Here is a 16,253-nt window from a genome sequence, read left to right as displayed (position 1 = left end):
TCAGAAAACATTTTGCTTACTAGAAGTATTTATTGATTAGCCATATTCTATGTATTTTTAAAAAAACTTTCGGTCCAAGATATTGGTTATATTCAATGTTTAAGCTTAGGCATCCAATCTTTTTTAGATCTGTATATTGACCAAAATCTTGCTTCTTTTGAACAAATATCCAATAAATTTAAAATACCTAAAAAAGATTCTGTTATTTATAGATTAGGAGCTTCTTAAATTATTTAACTTTGAAGCTCCCCCAGGATTTAGATCCTAATCTTATTTGGGAAGTATATAATTTTAAACCTAATCATAAAAGATTACTTTCAGCCCTTTATAAATCTAAGATCTAGGGATAGTTCCCTGGGTGGTATTAAGAAAATATGGGAACAAGACTTTCCACAACCCTTTGCCGAAACTACAGGGGATTCTATTTTGAAACATGTTTCCTCATCTTCACTTTGTGCTAGGGATTCATTAATACAATGTAAAGTAGTCCATCGGGCCCACTTTTCTAAGGTTCAGTTAGCACAATTTTATCCTAACATCTCTTCTAAATTTGATAAATGCACTTTGTAACATATGTTTTGGCTATGTCCTTCTCTCTCTAATTTCTGGGAAGGAGTATTTCACACTTTATTCTTAGTTCTTGATATTAACTTAACTCCTAGCCCCCTCTTGGCTATCTTTGGAGTGAGTGGGGCCAATGGATTTAATATTGACTTCTTCACAATCCCATATAGTGGCTTTTGCTTCCCTCATTGCTAGGAGGGCCCTTTCGCTGAGATGGAAAGACGCTGTCCCTCCCACTCAGACTCAACAGCTGTCGGATGTGATGGCACGTCTGTCTCTAGAAAAAAATAGGTGTTCTATGGCTGTAATGGATCTTAACTTTCTTTCTCTAGGGAGTTCTTTTCTCAATTGCTTTTAAAATTTGGAGATTATTGGTCTTTTTTTTTTACCTCATAATTATTAAGTAGCCGTCTCCTTAACTTTGGCCAGCAACCCTCATAAGGTGGGGTTTGATTCTTAGTTTAGAAATATGTTTTTTAAATCTTTTCTTTTGTCCAATTGTTATTTGATATTTGTAACTTATTATTAATTTACTTTATCATTATCATATGTACTATATTTTGCATCTTAAAACCAATGTAAGGATTGAAAAAGAAAATCCTTTCTAAAAAGAAACTATTCAATACTAATCTGCATCAAAAAAGCAAAAGTAATTTTGAAAAGCAACTTAAAAAGACATTTACCCAAAGAATACCCAATTCCATTTGCAGCTTAAGTTCTGATACATCTCTATCAGAAATTCTGTAATGAGAAGTGTATTAAAGGGAAATTCCATTCTCTAAAAGTTCCCTGTGGTTAAACCTAATCAGAGTGTTGGTCCAGAGCTACCTGAGCAGTTGAATTTCAGAGGAAGGCATCTATTGTATATGGCAACAAAGAACCCTGAAGTAACTGGGCATCAAGCATAAAATTCTGTTGCAGTGGAAGACTCGCCTTACACAAAGAAAGGAGCTTGGAGTTGGTGGAGATCAATCATCTCAGGCCTTGACATTAATGTATGAGTTCCTCAGGGCAATGTTCAAGGTACAACTATTTCCAACTGCTTCATCAATGGACTTCCTTTCCACATCAGGCAGAAAAGGGGGTGGTCTTTGATGATTGCACCATGTTCCATTTCACAACCCTCTTGCAAAATAATAAATCCATTCATGGATACAACAAGACCAAGACAATATTCAGGTATTGTGTGATAACTTGCAATTAACAATTCTGCCTTAAACATGTCAGCTCCAACATGAGAGAGTTTCAACACCTACCCTTGGCATTTAGTTCATTGCCTTTGCTGTGAACCCCCATCATCAACATCAGACAATCGCCATTGACAGAGCTCAACTGGACGAGCAACGTAAATGCATGTGGCTACAAGGCAATGATTTGCACCTCCTGATACTTCAGAGCCTTTCCACCAGATACAAGGAACAATCCTGTCTGGATGATGACAGTTCCATCAATACCACCCAGGACGAGAGCAACCCACTAGATTAACACCCCATCCTGCACCAGCACTGCTTATTAACCCTAACCCTTAACCCTAACCCCAACCCTTAACCCTAACCCTAACCCTAACGCAGCAGCATCCTAAAGTATAACCCCATCCACCATTAAGATTGAGACCAGCAGGCACCTTTTCCCACCACCTCACACAAATATATTTGACAATTATTCAAGTTGACTGCATAATTATGGGTCCGCACTCTCTGGGACTGTGCTCAAAGTGGGTCATGCTGAGGAGAAGGTTGTAAAGTCCCCACCACCCTCTATGGGAGTGCCCATCAACAGAAGCACTGCAGTGGCTCACCACCACATTCTCACAGGCAAGCAGATCGGGCATGGACATTAACTGTTGGGTCTACCAGCAATACCAAGATCCGATGCGTGAAATAAAAAAAAAACGTTTCTCTGTCTTAATTCTTTCTTCTAATTTATTTTCATTGTGTCATATGTTGTTGTGTGAATAAACTTTTAACTGATGCTTTTCAATTCATTGCATAGCAACACTAATTATCTAGGAGAGACTGGGGAATAATTCCACCGTTTCTTTTTCTGGTAAACACACGAGTGATTTCTGTGTCAATGGAGTACAAAGGAAACATTTTCTGGTTATTATCTACAGCTATTACTTTTGAGTCAAGTGCTTGGTGCTTTCAGACCAGTTTCTATAACCTCCTCTAGTCTCCAACTTGCCATTAGCTCTGGTGTCTCTGATTTTCTCCATCTCACCATCTTCACCCATCATTTAATTCACATAAAGCCTGGGTTGCAGGGATCTCTCGCTATCCACCTCTTTCTCTCCCCTTTGATGCTGTTGTTAACCCCCTCCATCCTGATCAAGCTTTTAGATATCAGATTTATTGTCAGAGTACATACATGACATCACATACAGCTCTGAGATTCCTTTTTCCTGCGGGCAAGGCAGAATTACCACTAATTGGTAGTGCAAAAAATAAACTGCGCACAGCATAAAACATATAAATAAACAAAGAACTGTAAACAAATTGCAATACAGAGAGAACAAAAAGAAAATCAATAAAGTACAAAAGTAAGAGTCCTTAAATGAGTCTCTGACTGTCATTGACAAGTCTAATGGTAGATGGAGTGGCAGGTTTTCCTGTCATCTCTTTAAGTGACAAAGTTTCAAATTGTGTCCCACTGAATGGCACAGTGGCCCAGCTGACAGAGCTGCTATCTCACAGGCCAGTGGCCGGGTATGACCCTGATGTCTGTCATTGTTGGTGTTGAGTTTATATATTCTCCCTGTGATGGTTTGGGTTTCCTCAAATCTCTCTGGTTTTCTGCCATACCCTGAAGATGTACAGGTTGGCAGGTTAATTGGGTGCTCTAAATTACCTGTGTGGGTGGGTGGCAAGGGAGTCATGGGTAGATTGGCATGTGGGAGAGAATGAGTGACAAGGGTGGGGGGGGGGGGTGAATAATATGATGGGATAGCTCCAAAAGCCAGTATAAGTTGGATGGACTCAATGGCCTCCTTTAACATAATATGGAAATATAAATGTGATAATTCTCTTGAGAAGCACGGAAGAACACTTGGTTACATTAAGGGTTTGATATAAATGCCACTTGTTTTAGTACCACAAATATTTTCAGGTTCATCACCTGCAGTACATCAGGGAAAGTTTCCCATCTTTAACCCTGTGTCTCTTATGATGTGCATTGGTTAGTATAGAAGTTAGCACAGCACCAGCAATTGGGACTGGGGTTCGAATCCTGCCCTGTCTCTAAGGAGTTTGTACATTCTCCCCATGTCGCCATGTGTTTTCCCCAGATGTTCCAGTTTTCTCCCACCATCAAAATGTATCTGGCGTGTAGATTAATGGGGTGTACATTGAGCGGCATGGACTCATGGGCCGAAATGGCCTGTTTCTGTGCTGTATGCCTAAATTTTAAAAAGATGGGAGCTGGTAGCCTTGCTACCAGTGTAGGTGCTGCTTCAGTCTCCTGACTAATGAGGAGGTGATGTGGGTCCAGGATAGGTCATCCTTTATATGTACACCAAGGAACTTTATGCTCGCACTCTCTCCACAGCAGAACCATTGATGTGTAGTGGAGAGTGGTTGATCTCAGGCATGCATTGCAGACTTCCATCACCTTCTGGGTGAAAAAAATCCCTCTAAATCTCCAACCTATGCCCTTTGGTTATAGACACTTAAAAAAAAAAATCATATATCCTATTAGTGCCCTTCAGAATTCTGTGCAATTCAATCGGGACCCCCAGCCTAATCTTCCCATTGGAAAAAACAACATTTCCTTACAGCTGAAATGATCGAAGCAATGCCTGATGAGTCTTAGCAAAAGGTTCCAACCCAAAATGTCAACCATTCTTTTTCTCTGACTGATGCAGCTTGACCTGCTGAGTTCCTCCAACAGATTTTTGCTCCAGATTCCAGCATCTGAAGCCTCTTGCATTTTCAATGTGATGAATCTCCTCCTGTTGAATCATGTTCTTCCTATTTTGTGGTGTACAGGAACTCATTTCACCCATGATCTTTGGAACTCTCTACCTCAAAGGGCAGTAGGAGGAGAGTTTTCAGATATTTTTAAGGCAGTGATAGATATGTTCTTGAAAAGCAAAGGAGGAAAAGGGTAACGAATTATCGGAGCAGATTGAGTGGCTGAATGGCCTTCAGTTGTTTCTCTGTCCACCTACCAAGTATCGCAAGCAATTGTTTTTTCAGGTTTTCAGCCAGTGCTGGATTAAGGTAGTGTGGGACTTGTAGCAATTATTTGAAAGGGGTGGGGGGGGGGGAACGTGACAAGATGGCGTAGAGTCTAGACGTGTAATCTCGACCTCTCTAGCCAGTCTTTTAAGAACCCGTTTTTAACTCTTTGTTTTTAGGTTTAAATTTTTTAAAACATAGTTTAAAGTTATGGTTATTAATGGTAAAAAGATTAAACCTCAAGTACAGAAGAAACTACATTTTCGGAGTGTTGAAGATTTAGAGCCTAAACAGTCTGCTACAACTTCAGCTTTGCTTTCTTTCAAGCCTAAACCACAGAGATTGCCTGTGGGAGCTGAAAAAATGATTACTACTCACCAGGAGAAGGACATTGCTGGAATTACCCGTTCTCAGGAGGAAGGTGCGTGTGCCCCTGATGTGGATCCTGATTCTGGCAGCCTGCCGACTTTAATGGAGGGGGCACGCAAGAAGACGACTCCATTGCTTGAAATACCCCAGGACATACTCCAATCTGAATATTTTGGTCTTTTTTGTGAGTTTTTGAAGCAACAACAGGTTGCGGGGGGAGAACAGCGTCGACCCCCTGAGGAAGTCGGGGTGCCGTTGCTGGGAGTCCAGACCCGCAGTAAAACTTAAACTGCCTGTTGTTGAGATGCAGCAGGAGCTGCAGTTACCTGGTTCTGCCATTAGGCAAGAGAAAGCAGGGGTGAGCTTTTCTGAATTACAATGTAAACAGCTAAGCCTCATCATTCAGCCTATGCTGAATGAAATGTCTCAGAGGCTGTTTGGAACTGGATACAGTTAAAATACGTGTGGAAGCATCTTGTGAGGATTTTAAACAATTTCAGGCTGCTTTTTTGAAATGTCAACAACAAGTGGCTTCCAATACAGAAAAAGTGTTGGAGGTGGAAAAATCCGTTAAAGAATTCCGAGAACGTGAGAAGGAGCTAGAGAAGAAAGTAGATTATTTGGAGAATCAAAGTAGAAGGAATAATGTGAAGATTGTTGGTTTGCCAGAAGGTGTGGAAGAATAAGATCCTCTTTTTTTTTACCGAATGGATTCTACAAATACTGGGGCAGGAATTTTTCTCTGGAAGTCTGGTATTGGAAAGAATTCATAGAGTTCAAACAATACAATCCCCTTCAACACTCATATAATATGTAGACTCTATTTATTTCCCTCTCTCCCCCTTCCCTACCCCTCACCCCAATAAAACTGAGCATATCAATTATACAACTACAAATACTGGTGGGGTCAATGACCCCTACATAAACCTAGAAAAAAGCCTAGGAAAATCTCCAGGTTGACTAAATAACAAAAGATAAGGAATAAAAAGAAAGAGAAAAAAACAAAACCAAAAAAGCACATTGACTGGGTCATGTCTATTTCCTTAATGCCACTCATTTCCCTACTGAATGGATTGTCACAGTACCCATATTTCGAAGGTGGTGGGGGGAGGGGAGCTAGTTAAATCTGCGTGCCCAATATATTTCAAATAGGGCTGCCACACTCCAACAAATGTGTCATCTTTCCTCCTTAGATTGGATGTGATTTTCTCCAAGGGAATGCAGCTCTGTATTTTCATATTCCATCGTGTGGTATTTAATTGGGAGTCAGACTTCCACATTACCGCTAACATTTACTGGCCATCGACAGGATGACCTTCATAAACTGAATTTGGTATACAGGACGACCTTCATAAACTGAATTTGGTATCTGGACATTTTAAAACTCACATCCCCAATATCTCCCAGAAGGTACAATTCTGGATCCTGTGGAAAATCCACTTTTATAACTTTTTTCAGAAAGTTCCCCAGGTCCTCCCAGATGGATCTCACCTTTGTACATAGCCAGGTGGAGCAGACAAAAGGTTCCAAACCCTGCACCACACCTGAAGCACATTTCTGAAATTTCTGGCTTTGATTGATGTGATTTTTGTGGTGTGAGGTACAGCTGATAAAATTGTATTACACCAACCTGAATCTGGCATTGATGACTCCAGTCATGCTGTCCAGACATAGGCCTTGCCACCACTCTTCATTGATTGTTGTGTCCAAGCTCGACTCCCATCTCTTCCTTGACCTGTGTAAGCCCTGCCTCAGGACCTCACTTTGGAATATATAATACATCTTTGAGATAAATTTATACTCATTTAGTCTTAATTATTCTTTACAAAATGATGCTAGCTTTCTCAGATCACTATATATTCAGTGATTACCAGTGGTGTATCTAGGGAACATAGCACCTATGGCAAGCCATTAAATTGCACACCCCCGTTAAAACATACATTTTGGCTCTTACACATAGACTGAAATTACACCACCACTGAAATTGCTCCCCTCCCCTGTTAAAACTTACAAATTTTGCTAAAATAAAACGTAATTACGGCAGTGGCGGCTGGCAACTGGTTCAATGGCCGTCTTCATTACCCATAATCCCCCACACAATTGGAACCTCTCTGTGTTCCCCTGGTGCTGGCAGGATGGTTCCAGCTGCATGGGGGAATTATGGGTAACAAAGATGGCCATTGCTCCCGCATTGAGCCGTCGCTGCAAGCTGCCGCTGCGGCCCCAAAGCGGCCCGATGAAATGCCATAGCAGTGCTCTGGTGAACTCCGGCAGCACTGCACCCCTTCTGCTGTGTTGGGAGTTAGGTGGGATGGGAGGGCGATGGGTCAATGGAAGACCAGGGTGAGGAGTGAGGCAGTCGGGCGAGGTGAGGACAGTGGGACCCCCCTTCAAGTGGTGCCAGTGCTGGATTGAGGTATTTTTGTTTTTATCTTTATGCAGTGGCTATGAGTTACCACGCTGATAGTCTCTGTTAATATCCCATTAAATTGAAGGTTAGCGATTTTAGCCAATTATCATCTTTAAGGAACCTTGTTACTTGCCATAAATATGGATGATCCATGTGAAATATCTTGTTGCTGACAAGGTAATTTTAAAGAAAGAGGATTCTTTGACATTAAACCAAAAAACTTACAAAACTAATGCTGGGAAATGTTTCTTCCAACAGAGCCCTGTGGAAAATTGAAACTCTCACCCCCCCTCCACCCCCTCCCCCAAAAGCTGCACCCTGTGTTGAACAACAATGCCAAAATAGACCATGCAAACATTTTAAGATTAAGGGACAGATTAGCAAGAGTTAAATTAGAGTAAAAACACAAAACCCTGGAGGAACTCAGCAGGTCACACACCATTCATTGGAGATAAAGATATATAATCATCTTTTTGGGCCTGAGACCTTCTTCAAGGTATGAGCAAAAAGCCTGAATAAAAAGGCTAGAGGAGGAGGCAAGGTCACAGTGACTGCAGACTGACGTGTTTCACCTCAGCCATGGTTAGCCATGTTAAATTTGAGGCAGACTGTTACAGAATTATATCTTTGATTGTTTGGCAAGTTGGTCCAGGTTAAAACAATCCTGATATCCAAGCCTCTTTCTTGCATTCAGTATGAAAAAGGATAACTGAAGATACCATATGGTTAAAATGCCCAACAAAGTATTTACTCCATATAATGCAGAGAACAAAACAAAGGACTCTACATCACCTTTGTTGACCTCACCAAAGCCTTCGACACCGTGAGCAGGAAAGGGCTTTGGCAAATACTAGAGCGCATCGGATGTCCCCCAAAGTTCCTCAACATGATTATCCAACTGCACGAAAACCAACAAGGTCGGGTCAGATACAGCAATGAGCTCTCTGAACCCTTCTCCATTAACAATGGCGTGAAGCAAGGCTGTGTTCTGGCACCAACCCTCTTTTCAATCTTCTTCAGCATGATGCTGAACCAAGCCATGAAAGACCCCAACAATGAAGATGCTGTTTACATCCGGTACCGCACGGATGGCAGTCTCTTCAATCTGAGGCGCCTGCAAGCTCACACCAAGACACAAGAGAAACTTGTCCGTGAACTACTCTTTGCAGACGATGCCGCTTTAGTTGCCCATTCAGAGCCAGCTCTTCAGCGCTTGACGTCCTGCTTTGCGGAAACTGCCAAAATGTTTGGCCTGGAAGTCAGCCTGAAGAAAACTGAGGTCCTCCATCAGCCAGCTCCCCACCATGACTACCAGCCCCCCCACATCTCCATCGGGCACACAAAACTCAAAACGGTCAACCAGTTTACCTATCTCGGCTGCACCATTTCATCAGATGCAAGGATCGACAATGAGATAGACAACAGACTCGCCAAGGCAAATAGCGCCTTTGGAAGACTACACAAAAGAGTCTGGAAAAACAACCAACTGAAAAACCTCACAAAGATAAGCGTATACAGAGCCGTTGTCATACCCACACTCCTGTTCGGCTCCGAATCATGGGTCCTCTACCGGCACCACCTACGGCTCCTAGAACGCTTCCACCAGCGTTGTCTCCGCTCCATCCTCAACATCCATTGGAGCGCTTACATCCCTAACGTCGAAGTACTCGAGATGGCAGAGGTCGACAGCATCGAGTCCACGCTGCTGAAGATCCAGCTGCGCTGGATGGGTCACGTCTCCAGAATGGAGGACCATCGCCTTCCCAAGATCGTGTTATATGGCGAGCTCTCCACTGGCCACCGTGACAGAGGTGCACCAAAGAAAAGGTACAAGGACTGCCTAAAGAAATCTCTTGGTGCCTGCCACATTGACCACCACCAGTGGGCTGATAACGCCTCAAACCGTGCATCTTGGCGCCTCACAGTTTGGCGGGCAGCAACCTCCTTTGAAGAAGACCGCAGAGCCTACCTCACTGACAAAAGGCAAAGGAGGAAAAACCCAACACCCAACCCCAACCCACCAATTTTCCCCTGCAACCGCTGCAATCGTGTCTGCCTGTCCCGCATCGGACGTCAGCCACAACCGAGCCTGCAGCTGACGTGGACTTTTTACCCCCTCCATAAATCTTCGTCCGCGAAGCCAAGCCAAAGAAAGAAGAAGAAGAAATCACTGGTGTCACTAGGGAGGTTCAGACCGCACTGGGTGACACCATCAGAGGGGGTGACACCAAAATGTCTGTCTATAAATCTTTTTATGCAGTGTTTCAGCAGAAATGTATTATTTTTAATAAAAAAATATCCCCGTAGTTAGTTATAACAACCAAAACATTTTTTGTAAGCCCAGCTTACATGTAGCAAAATACCTAAAAAATAAACCTATAAAACTCAATGCTAATTTACTTTTTGAACCTTCTACTGTGCTCTGGTCAGAGCTGTCATTATTACCCAATTACAACGATGCTTTGAATCACGTGGTTTCATCAGCACGCGCTGTTGTTTTCGTTGCTGCTGGTGTTTTTATAGTTGCTGCTTTTGCCAAATTTTCTGGTGTTTTAAGTCCAATATTGTGGTCATTAGTATTTGTGATTTATGAGTAACATTTAGTCCAAAAGTTACTAAAGATTCTGTATGGTCTTGTATGGGAGGGTTCCATGTGGGGGTGGATGACACCGTGAGTTACCACACCTGGTGGCACAAACCCTAGTGATGTCACTGCAGCAAATCTATTTTATAAATCTACACTCCGATCATTTCTCCTCAACCACCTGAGACATCCCAGTTGCTCTGTCCATAATGGCAGGGCTCTTAAGGGTTAAAAAAACCAATGCAAGTCAATCTGTCTTAAACTATTCATTTAGCCCAAAAACTAAGGGGCGCAACTTAGATATATGATCTCCTCTTCACCAAGATTTAAATTTGGTGATGTTACGTACATGTACAGAATGTTCAGAAATTGTGATGTGGATTAAGAGAAACACTATTTTGCATACAGAAAGTTTGTTTCTTTTTTCTGAGTTTTTTTAACTGGTGTTGGCTGAGGGGAAATATTGGCCAAGGCTGTGAGGAATCTAATACTCTTCTTTGTGGGAAGAATTGTAGGCTTTAAACATATCGTTCATTGGACAAAATTTTTGATAATCTACCACTCGCTTTGAGCTGCTTTGGAGCTTGAGCCATCAAGAGACTGGAAGGAAACTAAAGCAATTGACTGCTTACCTTTTTCTTGTGTGGCTGCGATTAAAATAGCTTGGAACGAATTCAACATATTTGCCTTTACTAATTTCAATACCCTGCAAAAATTAGCGCTTGGAGATGCAATTTGGAGCTTTCATTTGGACAGATGCCACCTGAAAGAGTTTACAATTAATCTTCTTTTACATCTGGCTGCAATCCATGTTGATAAAGCTAAATTTGTTCAATTGAAACCTAACTGGATTATTCTTAAATATAAAGTGGCAATATCTCAACTATACATTCCAAAGATTAAATGTTATAATGCTTTTAGAACTCTAAACTGCAGGATTGAATTTCCCTCAAATTGGAAAAGTACTAATCTCAGATTTCTTCTGGAGATTTGCATTTTGAGTCTTCTTAAAGATCCTGTTTCAGGGAGCACTCTGAGGCAGGGTTTCAGGTCAGGCTGGGTAATTGAAACTGGCAATTTTCCCTGAACTTCTTTTGACTGGTACATGGAGAGGAAAGGATTAGAGGGATATGGCCTAAACTCAGGCAAAGGCCTCTCGACACTGTCCCATATTTTGGTGGTTAGCTTGAATTTAAGCTGCACAGTCAGGGACTGCCCAGCAGTTCTTGGTATGTGCCAGGTTAACTGATGTTGGTGGCAAAATCAGGGATGGTGTATCTTGCAAGAAAATATTAGTTAATGGATACTACCTTGGCGAGGGGATTCTGATCATTTAGATGCCTTTTGTCATTGAACAGCTTGGGGGAAGGGGAGGAACACATTGTCTAGAGCCTTGCTTTAATGAGTAATGAGAATTTATTGTCATATACTGTACATACATATACTATACAGAAAGACCAAAATTCTTACTTGCTGCAGTCACATCAGTACATAAGATACCACAACTACAATGGTATAAACTAAATTACCACCATATGCCAAGAAAGAAAATGAGATAATAAATACAAAAGGATATATAAATAAATATTTAAAAAATGGCGATTTAATACTGCAGACAGATCATTTGATTGTCCTGGTCTATTTTACTATTAGGGTTAGGGTGGTACAAGAGCCTGATGGCTGTTGGATAAAATCTGTTCTTGAACCTCAGGGTGCTAGCTATGGGAAAATGGCCAAGACCATCAGGGCGGCGGAATTAGCCTAGGGGTTAGTGCATTGCTATTTCAATGCCAGTAACCCGAGTTCAAATCTGGAGCTGTCTATAAGGAGTTTGTATGTCCTCCCTGTGTCTACGTGAGTTTTATCCAGGTGCTCCAATTTTCCCCCATCCTTCAAAATGTATGGGCGTTCAAAGTTAATTGGGATATTTGGCTGGCATAGGCTTGTGGGCCAGAATGGCCTGTTACCATGTTGTCTGTCTAACTTAAAACCTAACTTAACTTAAATGGAGACCTATTTTATAAATTATTTTTGTGGTGTTTAAAAGAAGGTTAGTAATCGCAAAATAATTTTCACTTATTGCTTTGCTACCTCGACCTGAACCACTGATTTCTTTGCTCCATCACTCAGGGCAGAAGGTCACTGCTGTATTAGGTACCTCTGGATTGAAGACAGTGAGTGGTCATGATCTGTCGCCCTGTTGCTCCATTCAGTCACCTACCTCTATCTCCCATGGCAACTTCACAGCTCACTGAATTTTTCCTTCGTCTTAATCCTTGATAACTCATAGGGTACTTACAATTTTTCTCAGCCAAAATTAAATCTATACACTCTAACTTTAGCTTGGAGTGCTAGCTGAGCTACTTCCTCCTCCATGTGGGCTCCAATAATATTTTGATCTCAATAACACTCTCCGTCACTTACCCAAACAGGATTGTCCAGATGTTTTGTTTTTAGTCCTATATGTATGCATCCTTTGCATAAAAGCAACAATCTTTTCCATTGACTGAATCTTTACCATTTACTCCATGCTGTGGAGACCATTGATGTGGAACCATCCCCCTGTATTCACCCTTGACTGTGGTCAACACCATGGCTTTTGGAGCAGTCATCTTTTACTGCACTTGTCTCCTTTGCTTCATTCATTGATTTGGTAATCTTTTGACTATCTGCAAACTTTGTCTCGAAACTGGCATTTCTAAGTAACTTGTATACCCTTCCATGGAAACCATGGCCTAGATGTGTTTTGATGTTTAGTCAATAGTTCTAGCCATAGACATCTCCAATTTTCAGATAATTTGGGATCTTATTTGGATGTTTCCATCCAAATAAATTCCTCTCATGTTCAGATATATATGGGCCAAGAATCTGTTTATTCATCTCAGATTAGACTGTTGCACCACGTGGTACTAAGGATATTTCCAATAAAGTTGATTTCCTTGTTGTGGTATAATGAGATGGTGCAGTTGCACACTGGTTGTACCTTCTGACTCACAGCAATCTAGCATCAATCCAGACCTCTAGTGCTGTCTGTGTGGAGCTTCCATGCTCTCCTTGTAACAAGTGTAGGTTTTCTCCAGGTAATCTAGGTTCCTCCAACATCCCAAAGACCAGGTAGATTATTGCCTGCTGTAAACTGACCCTGGGCGAGTGGTAGAATCTGGGGGCTAGTCGATGGGAATGTTGCGAAGGGGTTGATAATCAGCATTGGGCTGAAGGCCTTCTTTCCAAGCAGGGCACAAAAGGTCTGGAGGATCTCGGCAGGCCATGCAGTATCCGTGGAAGGCAGAAGGCACTCGACATTTTGAGCCTGAGCCCTTCATCAAGAGGGCCAAAAATCAGGCAGACACGTGAATAAAAATATGGGGGGAGGGGGAGCAAAGGCTAGCAGGTGATAGATGGATAAAGGTGGGAGGGAGAAGAAGAGAAAGGACCTCAATTGATTGGGGAGGAGGGGGAACAGTGGTCCTCTGATAGGAGGAAAGAAAGGAAGGAGGTGGGTTCTGTGGCCATTCCTCAAATAATTATCAAGCCAAATATAATTAAAAAGTTATATGTTTTGTAACAGAAGAGGGAGAGAGAGAGAGAGAGAGAGAGAGAGAGAGAGAGAGAGAGAGAGAGAGAGAGACCAAGCCATGTTCTCAATTTTTCTGGGTACAACCATACATAGTCATTCTCCTACATATTCCCCCTGCTGGCTAGCTGCTGGTAAGCCATGGCAGAAAATTGCAAAAGGACCACAAGTCAATATCTTACAGTCATAATGTTATACAACATGGAACCAGCACTTTGGCCAACTTGTCCATGCCAATCAAATTGCCCATTTGAACGAGTCCCTTTGGCTCATTTTGCTCATATCCCTCCATGTACCAGTCCAAATGTCGCTTAAATGTTATGACTTCAACCAACTTTATTCTATTCAGTAACAAAACACAGTTAGACATGTCCAATTTAACATGTCTTTGAGCTGGAGGAAAAGATGTTGGAGAGGCTGTAAAATCCTTAGCCTGGAATTAAAATAAAAAAATAAAGCTGGAGAAACCTAGCAGGTCAAACAGTGTATTTCATATTGCAAAGATAAATATACATAACCAACGTTTCAGGCTTGAGCCCTTCATCAAGGTATGACAAAATGTCTATATCATCTTGTAACCTTCAACAACCTTCAGTTCCATCGACAACTCCTCCAACCTTTGTGTCATCTGCAAACTTACTGATTCATTCATCCACCTCTTCATCCAGGTCATTTATAAAAATCACAAAGAGCAGGGGTCCCAGAACAGATCCTTGCGGCCCTTCACTAGTCACTGACCTCGAGGCAGAATATTTTTCTTCCACAACTACACTCTGCTTTCTTCCATCAAACCAAATTTTTATCCATACAGCTGGTTCTGTCTCATGATTTTCTGGTTGAGTTTCTCATGGGGGACCTTGTCAAATGTCTTGCTAAAATCCATGTTGACCATCCTACCCTCATCAATTTCTTTTGTTACCTCCTCAAAAAACTCAATTAGATTGTGACCATGACCTTCCATTCAGAAAGCCATGCTGACTCATGTCGTTTCATTGTTTAAAAAATCCTCGAAAAGTCACACTGCAAATACTGATGTCAGTAGTTGGAAAACTATTGTTCTAAGAGAGCAGATATACGAATATCTGGATAGTGTTAGGTCTGCTTTGTTCGAGAATGAGTGAGTCAGACACCAGACTGAGTCGAAATCAAGGTTCTTTATTTCCGGATTGTAACACTTGCAACTAACAGTGTTAGTTGGAGAAGGCGCATTCTCCCGATATCAGCAAGTGGTGTTTTTTTTATACCTCAGGACACGCACTTAGTAAATTATCATACCATTACATTGTCCAATGAATAAGCTGTTGCTACCCTTCTCTGTTAGTCTGCTGAACATCATCTTGTTATTGCCACACTTATCTTGAGCGTACAAGGTCACACCTGCATCCTGTTACTCCTTAGTACTGGATGACTCCTTCTCCGGTCCCAACTCATGATGTTTTTACCTTACAATAGCCAGGGACTGATTAGGTATAGTAAACATGGTAGGCTATGTTTAACCAATCTGATAGTTTTTACTGGGAAGGTTGATGAAGGAAAGGCTATTGATGTTGTCTGCATGCACTTTAGTAAGGCCTTTGACAATGTCCCATTTGGGAGGTTAGTCAGGAAGGTTCAGGTATTCATAGTGAGGTGTTAAACTGGATTTTCATTGGCTATACAGGAAAAGCCAGAGTGTGGTGGTAGATGACGGCTTCTCAGTCTGGAAGCCTGTGACTAGTGGTGTGCCTCAGGGATCAGTGCTGGGACCATTGTAGTTTGCCATCTATATCAATGATCTGGTTGATATTGATCAACAAGTTAGCAGATGACACTAAGAATGGAGGTGTTGTGAAGAGCGAGAAAGGTTTTCAAAGCTTGCAGAAGGATGTGGACAAGCTGGAAAAATGGCTGAAAAATAGAGGATGGAATTTAATGCAGACAAGTGTGAGGTGCTGCATTTTGAAAGGACAAACCAAGAAAGGACATACACGGTAAATGTAGGGTACTGAGGTGTGCAGTAGAATGGAGGGATCTGGGAATCAGATATATATTTCCCTGAAAGTGACATCATAGGTAAATGTAGATAGGGTTGTAAAGAGAGATTTTGGCATATTGGTCTTCATAAATCAAAGTATTGAGTGCAGGAGTTGGGAAGTTATGATAAAGTTGTATAAGATATTGGTGAGGCCAAATTTGGAGTATTGTGGGCAGTTTTGGTCACCTAACTACAGGAAAGATGTCAATAAGATTGAAAGAGTGCAGAGAAGATTTACTAAGATGCTGCCCAGACATTAGGAACTGAGTTATAGGGAAAGGTTAAACAGGTTAGGACTTTATTCCCTGGAGTGTAGAAGAATGAGGGGAGATTTAATAGAAGTATTTAAAATTATGAAGATTAAATGTAGATAAGCTTTTTCCACTGAGTGAACAAACCTGAGGACATGGGTAAAGGGTGAAATGGGGAACATTAGGGGGAACTTCTTCACACAGAGAGTGGTGGGGATGGTGAATGTGGGCTTAATTTTAACATTTAAGAAGAATTTGAACACATACATGGATGGTAAAGGTATAGAATGCTGTGAACTTGGTACAGGTCAG

Source organism: Narcine bancroftii, chromosome 9 (genome assembly GCF_036971445.1).
Source record: "Narcine bancroftii isolate sNarBan1 chromosome 9, sNarBan1.hap1, whole genome shotgun sequence".
NCBI classification, from domain to species: Eukaryota; Metazoa; Chordata; class Chondrichthyes; order Torpediniformes; family Narcinidae; genus Narcine; species Narcine bancroftii.
The sequence above is the reverse complement of the archived record's forward strand: the minus strand, read 5'-3'. Positions refer to the sequence as shown.